At 45.7% G+C, this 8378-nt stretch overlaps 1 long non-coding RNA gene across 1 annotated transcript; it reads right to left on the bottom strand.

Annotated features, from left to right (window-relative positions):
• Positions 1-997: 997 nt before the first annotated feature.
• Positions 998-8156, bottom strand: LOC140470861 (uncharacterized). Its single transcript, XR_011956763.1, has 3 exons — positions 8035-8156; positions 6977-7092; positions 998-1136 (listed from the first exon to the last, which is right to left on the bottom strand). It is a non-coding gene; the product is annotated as an uncharacterized lncRNA (long non-coding RNA).
• Positions 8157-8378: the final 222 nt, after the last annotated feature.

Raw genomic sequence — 8378 nt, 5'->3', positions numbered from 1 at the left:
TCGGCCTTGACCCTCGCTGCTGATTTATATTCTCCCACTTTGTGCTGCACTCGCTCAGGTTCTCTCCCCATGTGAGTCCCTGGTAATTGTTGGCCTCAAGCCTCAGCTGAGATTTATAACATCCCTTTCTGCACTGCTCTCTTATAGGATCGCCGTTGTGCCTGGAAGACAGTGGGGAAGAGGAGGATCAGACAGAGCAGAGGGTGTTACAGTGATTGAGGGAGCTGTAGGGGATGAAAAAGGTTATCTGGGGAGCTAGGCAGACCTGCAGTATCTAAAGAACTTTACTGGAAGATACAGCGAGAGTTGGAGACACGAAAGAAGGCAAAGAAATAGAGAGATGGTGGCTTGTTCATGACAGAGCTTTGTAGAGTCTAAAGGGCTTCAAAGTTTGGGAGAGGATTTGTAGCATGGGTGCTCGTTGTTGTGGTTCTGTTCGCCGAGTTGGGAATTTGTGTTGCAGACGTTTCGTCCCTTCTCTAGGTGACATCCTCAGTGCTTGGGACCCTCCTGTGAAGCGCTTCTGTGATGTTTCCTCCGGCATTTATAGTGGCCTGTCTCTGCTGCTTCCGGTTCTCAGTTCCAGCTGTCCGGTGCAGTGGCCGGTATATTGGGTCCAGGTCGATGTGCTTGTTGGTAGAGTTTGTGGACGAGTGCCATGCCTCTAGGAATTCCCTGGTTGTTCTCTGTTTGGCTTGTCCGATAATAATAGTGTTGTCCCAGTCGAAATCATGTTGCTTGTCATCTGCGTGTGTGGCTACTCAGGATAGCTGGTCGTGTCGTTTCATGGCTAGTTGGTGTTCATGGATACGGATCGTTAGCTGTCTTCCTGTTTGTCCTATGTCGTGTTTTGTGCAGTCCTTGCATGGGATTTTGTACACTACATTGGTTTTGCTCATGCTGGGTGTCAGGTCCATCGTCCTGGTGAGTTGTTGTCTGAGAGTGGCTGTTGGTTTGTGCGCTGCTGTGAGTCCTAGTGGTCGCAGTAGTCTGGCTGTCAGTTCCGAAATGTTCTTGATGTATGGTAGTGTGGCTAGTCCTTTGGGTCGTGGCATGTCCTCGTTCCGTTGTCTTTCCCTGAGGCATCTTTCCCCACCCCGCAGCTCACCAACAGGATAAACAACACACTGAGAAACCTACAATAAAAAACGGATAGATCACCAGGTTTGACCAACAGAGAATGAAACCTGAAAGCAACAAGACCCCCAGATTCTATGGACTACCTAAAGTACACAAACCAGCCATCCCACTCTGACCCATAGTGTCACTACCAGGGACACCATCACACAAACTGGCTAAAGAACTACATCAGAAACTGAAACACCTGATCAGCGGATCCAGACAATCTATACAGTCAACACAGGAATTCTTGGATATCATCAGAAATATGCACATAGACAAGGAAGAAACTATGGTCTCATTCGATGTAATGGCACTGTTCACCTCTATCAACCAAACCCTAGCCAGAGAAACAATAGCCAACTTGCTGGACATACAGAACAGCCAACAAGACGGTGAACCTATCAACAAAGACGGCATACTCAAACTACTGGACCTGTGCCTCACAACACACTACACATTCAACAACCAAATATATGAACAAATCAACAGCACACCCATGGGCTCACCCATCTCTAGACTCATAGCAGAAGTGGTAATGCAAAGATTAGAACAAACAGTCTTACCGCAAATTCAACCCAAACTCTGGGTCAGATATGTGGATGACACCTTTGTAATTATTAAAAACACAGAAATAGAGAACACACACCGGATCATCAATGCCACACTCACAGGAATCCGATTCACTAGAGAGGAAGAAAAGGACAACCAACTCCCATTCCTAGAGGTGATGGTACAGAGAACACTGAACGGAGAATTCACCACAAAGGTTTCCAGGAAAGCCACACACACAGACCAAGTCCTAAACTACCAAACCGACCACCCCAACACACAAAATAGAAGTTGCATCAAGACACTGTTCAAAAGGGCCACAACACGCTGCAGTACACCAGAACTGCAAAAAGAGGAAGAAGAACACCTATACAATGTATTCACCAAAAACGGATACCCCCACAATTCCATTAGGGATTGTCTGTATGGATCTGCTCGACGTCTGTCCTCTGATATTGATGAGGGCAGTGCAGATGATGTGCTTTATATGGAGTTCATTAAGGTCTTTGACAAGGTCCACACGGAAGGCTGGTCCAAAAGGGAAGATCCCATGGGATCCAAGGTAAGTTGGTAAATTGACTCCACAATTGGTGGAGGGTTGGTTTTGTGATTGAAAGCCTTTGCCCAGCGGGTGTACCACAGGGATCTGTACAGGAGCCATTGCTGTTCATTCTGGACATTAATCACTCGGATGTGAAAGCAGAAGGTAACATTAGTAGGTTTGCAGATAACCTGAAAGGTGAGGGTGTTGTCCACAGTGAGGGGGATGGACTCAGGCTGCAGTCTGATATCGATCAGATGATAAACTGAGCAGAGTAATGTCAGACAGAGTTTACTTCTGATCACTGTGAGGTAATGCACTGTGGGAAGTCTATTCTGTGAATGATATACGTCATGAATGGTCGGTCCTCCTGGAGTACTGAGGAATACAGGGACCTTGGTGGGTAAGTCCCTGGATGTCTGAAGGTGTCAGCACAGGTAGACAGGCTGGGGAATACACCTGAACTGGGAGCAGGAGGGGGACCCACATCCTGGTGGGGAACGTTGCTGGAGCTGCTCGAGAGGATTTAAACCCCAAAGAGTCGTAAGGCCAGAAAGAAAGTTGAAGCTGGTACAAATGTTCAAGAGAAGAAGTAGACAAGGCAGGCAAGAACATAGCAGACAATTAGGCAAAACTGGTGGATTAAACTGCAGTTATTTCAATGCAAAGGGCCAGACAGATAAGGCAGATGAACCCAGAGCATGGATGGGAACATGGGATTGGGATACCATAGGTATTACAGAAACACAGCTGAGGGAGCAACAGGACCAGCAGCTCAATATTCCGGAGACAGATACTACAGGAAGTATAGAACAGGAGGGAAAACAGGAGGAGAGCTGGTGTGTTTGATTGGGGGGAAACATCCCAGCAGTACCTAGAGGGAGGATTCATGTAGGATCGCCCAGTTAAACGATATTAGTGGAACTGAGAAATAAAAAATTGGACATTAGTTTTCTACGGTCGTACTACTGCGATAGGCAATGGGAGATGAAGGAGCAAATATGTCAGGAGATTTCAGATATCTCTTAGAATAATAGGGTTGGAATGATAGGGGATCTTAACTGTTCCAAACCTGGACTGGGATTGCTACTAAATTAAGCATTTGGATGGAAGAAATTTGTTAAGTGTGTTCCGAAAACTCCCAGTCATTATGTAAGTGGCCCAACTGGAGAATGGGGCTAAAGCTGACCTCCCCTTGGGAAACAAGGTCAGGAACGGGACTGAGGTGTTAGTGGGGGAGCACTTTGGAAAGTTACTACAATTGTATTAGTTTGAAAATAGCGATGGAGAAGGACAGGCCTGGTCCAAAAGTTAAAGTTATTCAATGGAGCAAGATAGTATTAGACAGGAATTTTTAAAGTAGATCTGGGGAGGCTATTTGCAGATAAAGGGAAGTCTAGCAAGTAGGAATATTTTAAAACCGAGATAAAAGGAACGTTCAGCACCAGTGTGTTCCTGTTAGTGTGCAGCTCAATGCTGACTGAAGCAGGAAACACTGGCTGAGTTTTGAGGCTGTGGTCAAGACAAAAAGGGGTCACATGTCAGATATAACTGGCTGACTCAAGGGAATCCCTTCAGGAGCATCGGGGCTGAAGAAATACGCTTAGGATGGAAATCAGGAATGTAAAAAGGGAACACGAGATCGCTTTGGCAGAGAAAGTTAAGGAGAATCCAAAGAGACTCTACAAGTGTATTAAGAGCAAAAGAAGAGCTCGGAACAAACCCGGTCTCCTTAATGATCAATGAAGGCAACGATGTGTGAAACTACAAGATCCAAAACAAATATTACACTTTGGAACTTACTGTGGATAAAGACTGGGGGGCTCAGGGAACTAAACAGTGTTTGGCCTGACTACTATTAGAATACTGTGTGTAATTCTGGTCTCAATGCCATAGAAAGGATGTCGTGGAACATGAAAGGGTTCAGAAGAAATGACCAAAGATGTTGCCAGGGTTGGAGGGTTTGTACTTCAGGGAAAAGCCTGAATAGGCTGGGGCTGTTTTCAGTTGTACATGGGAAGCTGAGGAGTTAACCGATAAAAGGTGTTTAAAATCATGATGGTCATCGACAGGGTCAATAGACAAGATCATTTCCCCAGGCGAGGGAAACTTTTCAAAGGGGTCTAAAGGACAACGGTCTCCCGCAGAGTGGATGGAATAAGCTGCCAGAGCAAATCGTGGAGGCTGATAGAAATACATTTAAAAGGCATGTGGATGGGTGTATGAATAGCAAAGGTTCAGAGAGATATTGGCAACATTGTGGCAAATATGACTAGAAACATATGCAGGAGTTGGTCCGAAGGGCCTGTTTCCGTGCTGTACATCTCAATGACTCAATGTCTTGAAAGGAGTCCACATTATAGAAAACGAGGTGCTGGAGGTTTTAAAACACAAAGGTAGATAAATCCCCAGGACCTGATCAAATGTATCTCAGGACATTGTGGGAAGCTGGTGAAGAAACTGTAGGGCCCCTAGCAGAGATATTTGTACCATAGAGAGCTATGTGTGATAGGCAGGTAGACTGGAGGGTGGCATTGTGGAGCGTAAAGAAGGTTTTCTGAGATTACAAAGGGATCCTGATGAAATATGTGAATGGCTGAAAAACTGTAGATGGAGTTCAATCTGAATAAATGCGAGGGAATGCATTTTGTAAAACAAACACGGGCAGGGCTTATACAATTAATGGCAAGACCTTCGGTAGCGTTGTAGAACAGGGGGAACTCAGGGTTCAGCTACATAATTCTTTGAAGTTTGCAACATGGAGAGACAGGATAGTTTTAAAAAAGGTGCAGGCCTCACTTGCTTTCATTGCTCAGTCCTTTGGATATAGGAGTTGGGAAGTCGCATTGAGATTATACAGGCCATTGGTGAGTCCTCTTCTGGAATACTGTGTCCAGTTCAGGTCGCCAAGTAAAAGGAAGGATATTATGAAGCTGGAACGGGTTGGGAGGAGATTTACTGGGATGTGGCTGGGTACGAAAGGCTTCAGTATAAAGAAAGGCTGAATAGGTTGGTATTTTTCACTGAAACCTGAATGTTGACAGATGACCTCATAGAAGTTTATAAAATCATGAGGGGGATCGATAGAGTTAATGGGAGTTGTCTTTTCCCATGGACAGGGGAGTTTCAAGACAAGGCACTACATTTTTAAGTTTAGAGGAGACACATTAAAAAAAAAACTTGAGAGGCACATTGTTACACAGAGGGTGGGTTGTGTGTGAAATGAACTTCCCAAGGAAGGGGTGAACATGGGGACAATTACAATGTTTAACAGACATTTAGATTAGTACAGGAATAGGAACAGTTTGAAGGGATATGATCCAGTAACAGGCAGGTGGGATGAAATCTGTTTTAGAGTATGGTTAGCGTTAACTGAACAATGCGGTCTGACTCTTTGACTATGATTATAATGTTGTGTCATTAATTAAGAAAGGCTGCAAGAGAAAGCCAGGGAACTACAGACTGATGAGCGAGACATCAGGGTGGGTCAGTTGTTGGAGGTCTTTCTGAGAGGTAGGACTTACATGCATTTGGAAAGATAAGGCCTGATTACGGACAGCCAGCATGGCTTTGTGCATGGGAAAACATGTCCCACAAACTTGACTAGAGTTTGCTCAAGATTTGACCAAAATGATAGACGAAGGGGCCAAGGAATGAAAGATGGAGTTTAATTCAGTTGTTGGATTTAGTTCAGACAAACCAAGGAGGACTAACACGGGTAATGGTTGGGCCCTGAACAGTGTTGTAGAAAAGAGAGAGACCAAGGAGTGCAGTTACACACCCTGGCATCACAGGGCGACAGGGTGTTGAAAGCGGCAATTGGCACACTTGTGAGAGCATTGGTGAGAGCATTGAGTACATGAGTTGGAGATATTGGTAACACTGTCGTCAATATTTTTCCTGGGCAGAGGAGGCCACGGGGTGACCTTATACAAGTTTATGAAACCATGTATGGTCTAAGTAAGGTGAATTGCCAAGGGTAGGTGAGTCCAAAGCTAGAGGCATAAACGTGAGGTGTGAGAGCAAGGATTTAAAGAGGGAGCTGAGGGACAATATTTTCCACAGAGGACGGTGCATAGACGGAATGGACTGCCAGAGGAATTGATAAAAACAAGTACAATTACAACATGGAAAAGACACTTCGGCAGGTACATGGAGAGGAGAAGGTTTGAAGGGAGATGAGCCAAACACAGGCAATTCCGACTCATTCCATTCAGGAAACCTCGGCCAAAGAGTCATGCCGCACAGAAACAGACCCTATGTCTCCAGTTATTGGAGGAGGAGACTATCAAGACAAGGCATGTTGTAGAGACTGAAGCAAGTTACAGCGATACGGATGGTCATCGGGACTGGAGGTTTCAAATATGTGAAATAATTGGTGAGAGGGGAGGAGATGACAGAGATAGGAACTGTTACAAGAGTTAGAATGATTGAAGACACTGGTCCTCAATACAAGCCATAGATACAGTGTTGGAGAGGGAATAGGTAACAGAAAGATCCCAGGCAGCATTACCACCCTCTCATGGGAGGCCTGCTTTCCCCTCAGTTGTTCTGATGCTCCCTAAGAAAGCACAGGCCTGGACTGATAACTGGGAACTCCCGATTCTGTCTCATTACAACAAAACTTGCAGCAGGCATGGTGATTGAGCCTGGGGTGTGTCTGTACTGTGCTCCCCCTCCAGCACATTCTCTATGTCATGTCTTGTTAGCTGATGTTTGGATCCCCCTTATTACTTTCTGCTCTGTGCACTGGAATGATCTTACCTGGCAGCAGGATTTATTGAAGACTCCCGACCTCCCTGACTTTGTCTTTCTGGCTGACCAACCATCATCCCAACCAGCAGTTGGCAAGTCTATTGAGTCATGAACTCCCTGAGTACCTGTAGAAGACACAGAAATAGGCAGAATGGGCAATTAGACTAATGCTTTGAGGCTTACACATATAGAATGGCACTGAGCCCACAGAGATCTGGAAAATCCTGACCTGTGTTGCCTCATCTCTCTGGAGTGGAGAATTCTGTTGGCTCATGATCTGGAGTAGCTTCAAGAGTGAGAGACGCTGACAGAGGCAGCAATTAGACCCACACAGTGAGGGATACCACATGGAGAGGTACTGAGTCACATCATCAGAGTGCCGGGTCAAACAATTGTGCTGGGAGAAAGAGTTTTGATTCATGTTGCACTGGGATATACAAACTGTGAGCAGGCGGAGTGATGGCCTAGAGGTATTATTGTGTGACAATTTATCCAGAAACTCAGCAAGTGTTCTCTGGACATAGGTTCAAATCCCACCATTGCAAATGATTGAATGTGAAGTAAATGCTTCAAAAAACAATGTAATTAAAAACCTGTAAGTGAATATTAAACAATTGCTGATGTTAAGAAAAATCCATCGGGTGAATTCCTGTCTTTAGTGAAGTAATCTAAGATGGGACTGGGATATCACAGGTATTACAGAAACAACAGCTGAGGGAGGGACAGGACAGGCAGCTCAATGTTCGAGGGGACAGATGCTGCAGGAAGGACAGAAGGGGAGCTGAGAGAGGAGGAGAGCTGCTGGTTCTGATTGGGTGAAACATCACAGCAGGACTGAGAGAGGATATTCCTGCAGGATCGCCCAGTGAAGCTGTGTCCGTGGAATTAATCAATAACAATGGGTCTGCCCTTTCCTCTGATTGTTCTACAGACCCCGATAACCCCGCCCTCCTGCACCATGACCTTCTCAAGATGGCGGCCCTGAGGCCCGCGCTCCCGCTTCCCTCAAACAAATGGCGGCTGTAATCCTGGGCCCCTTCCCTGATCAGAGACCGCCGCCTCCTTACCCGGGCCTGGTGGGTCTTTTTCGAGTTATTTTTAACCTGTATCCAGGAATTGTGAAATCTCTCCGCTCCTTTCTCCCAGCGAGGCTCCCTCACACCGCTCTAAGCGCGACTTTCTGAAGCCGATCGCAACCGCTGCCGGAGAAAGCAGCTCCATGTCGCTCTCTCTGTGTCCTGATCAATGTGACACTGCGCATGCTCCATATAGAAACCAAACTGCGCGTGCGTCTGAGATTATCGGTGAGTTTATAGAGAATATTCATATCAACACAGGATCATGGGTGAAATATGAGTCATTAACAGTTACTCTGTCGAGTGACAGTCATTGAGATCATTAGTATGCAAAT

Source organism: Chiloscyllium punctatum, chromosome 52, assembly GCF_047496795.1.
Source record: "Chiloscyllium punctatum isolate Juve2018m chromosome 52, sChiPun1.3, whole genome shotgun sequence".
In the NCBI taxonomy this organism is placed as follows: domain Eukaryota; kingdom Metazoa; phylum Chordata; class Chondrichthyes; order Orectolobiformes; family Hemiscylliidae; genus Chiloscyllium; species Chiloscyllium punctatum.
Note: the sequence above shows the minus strand (reverse complement) of the source record. Positions and strands in the feature narration are given on the sequence as shown.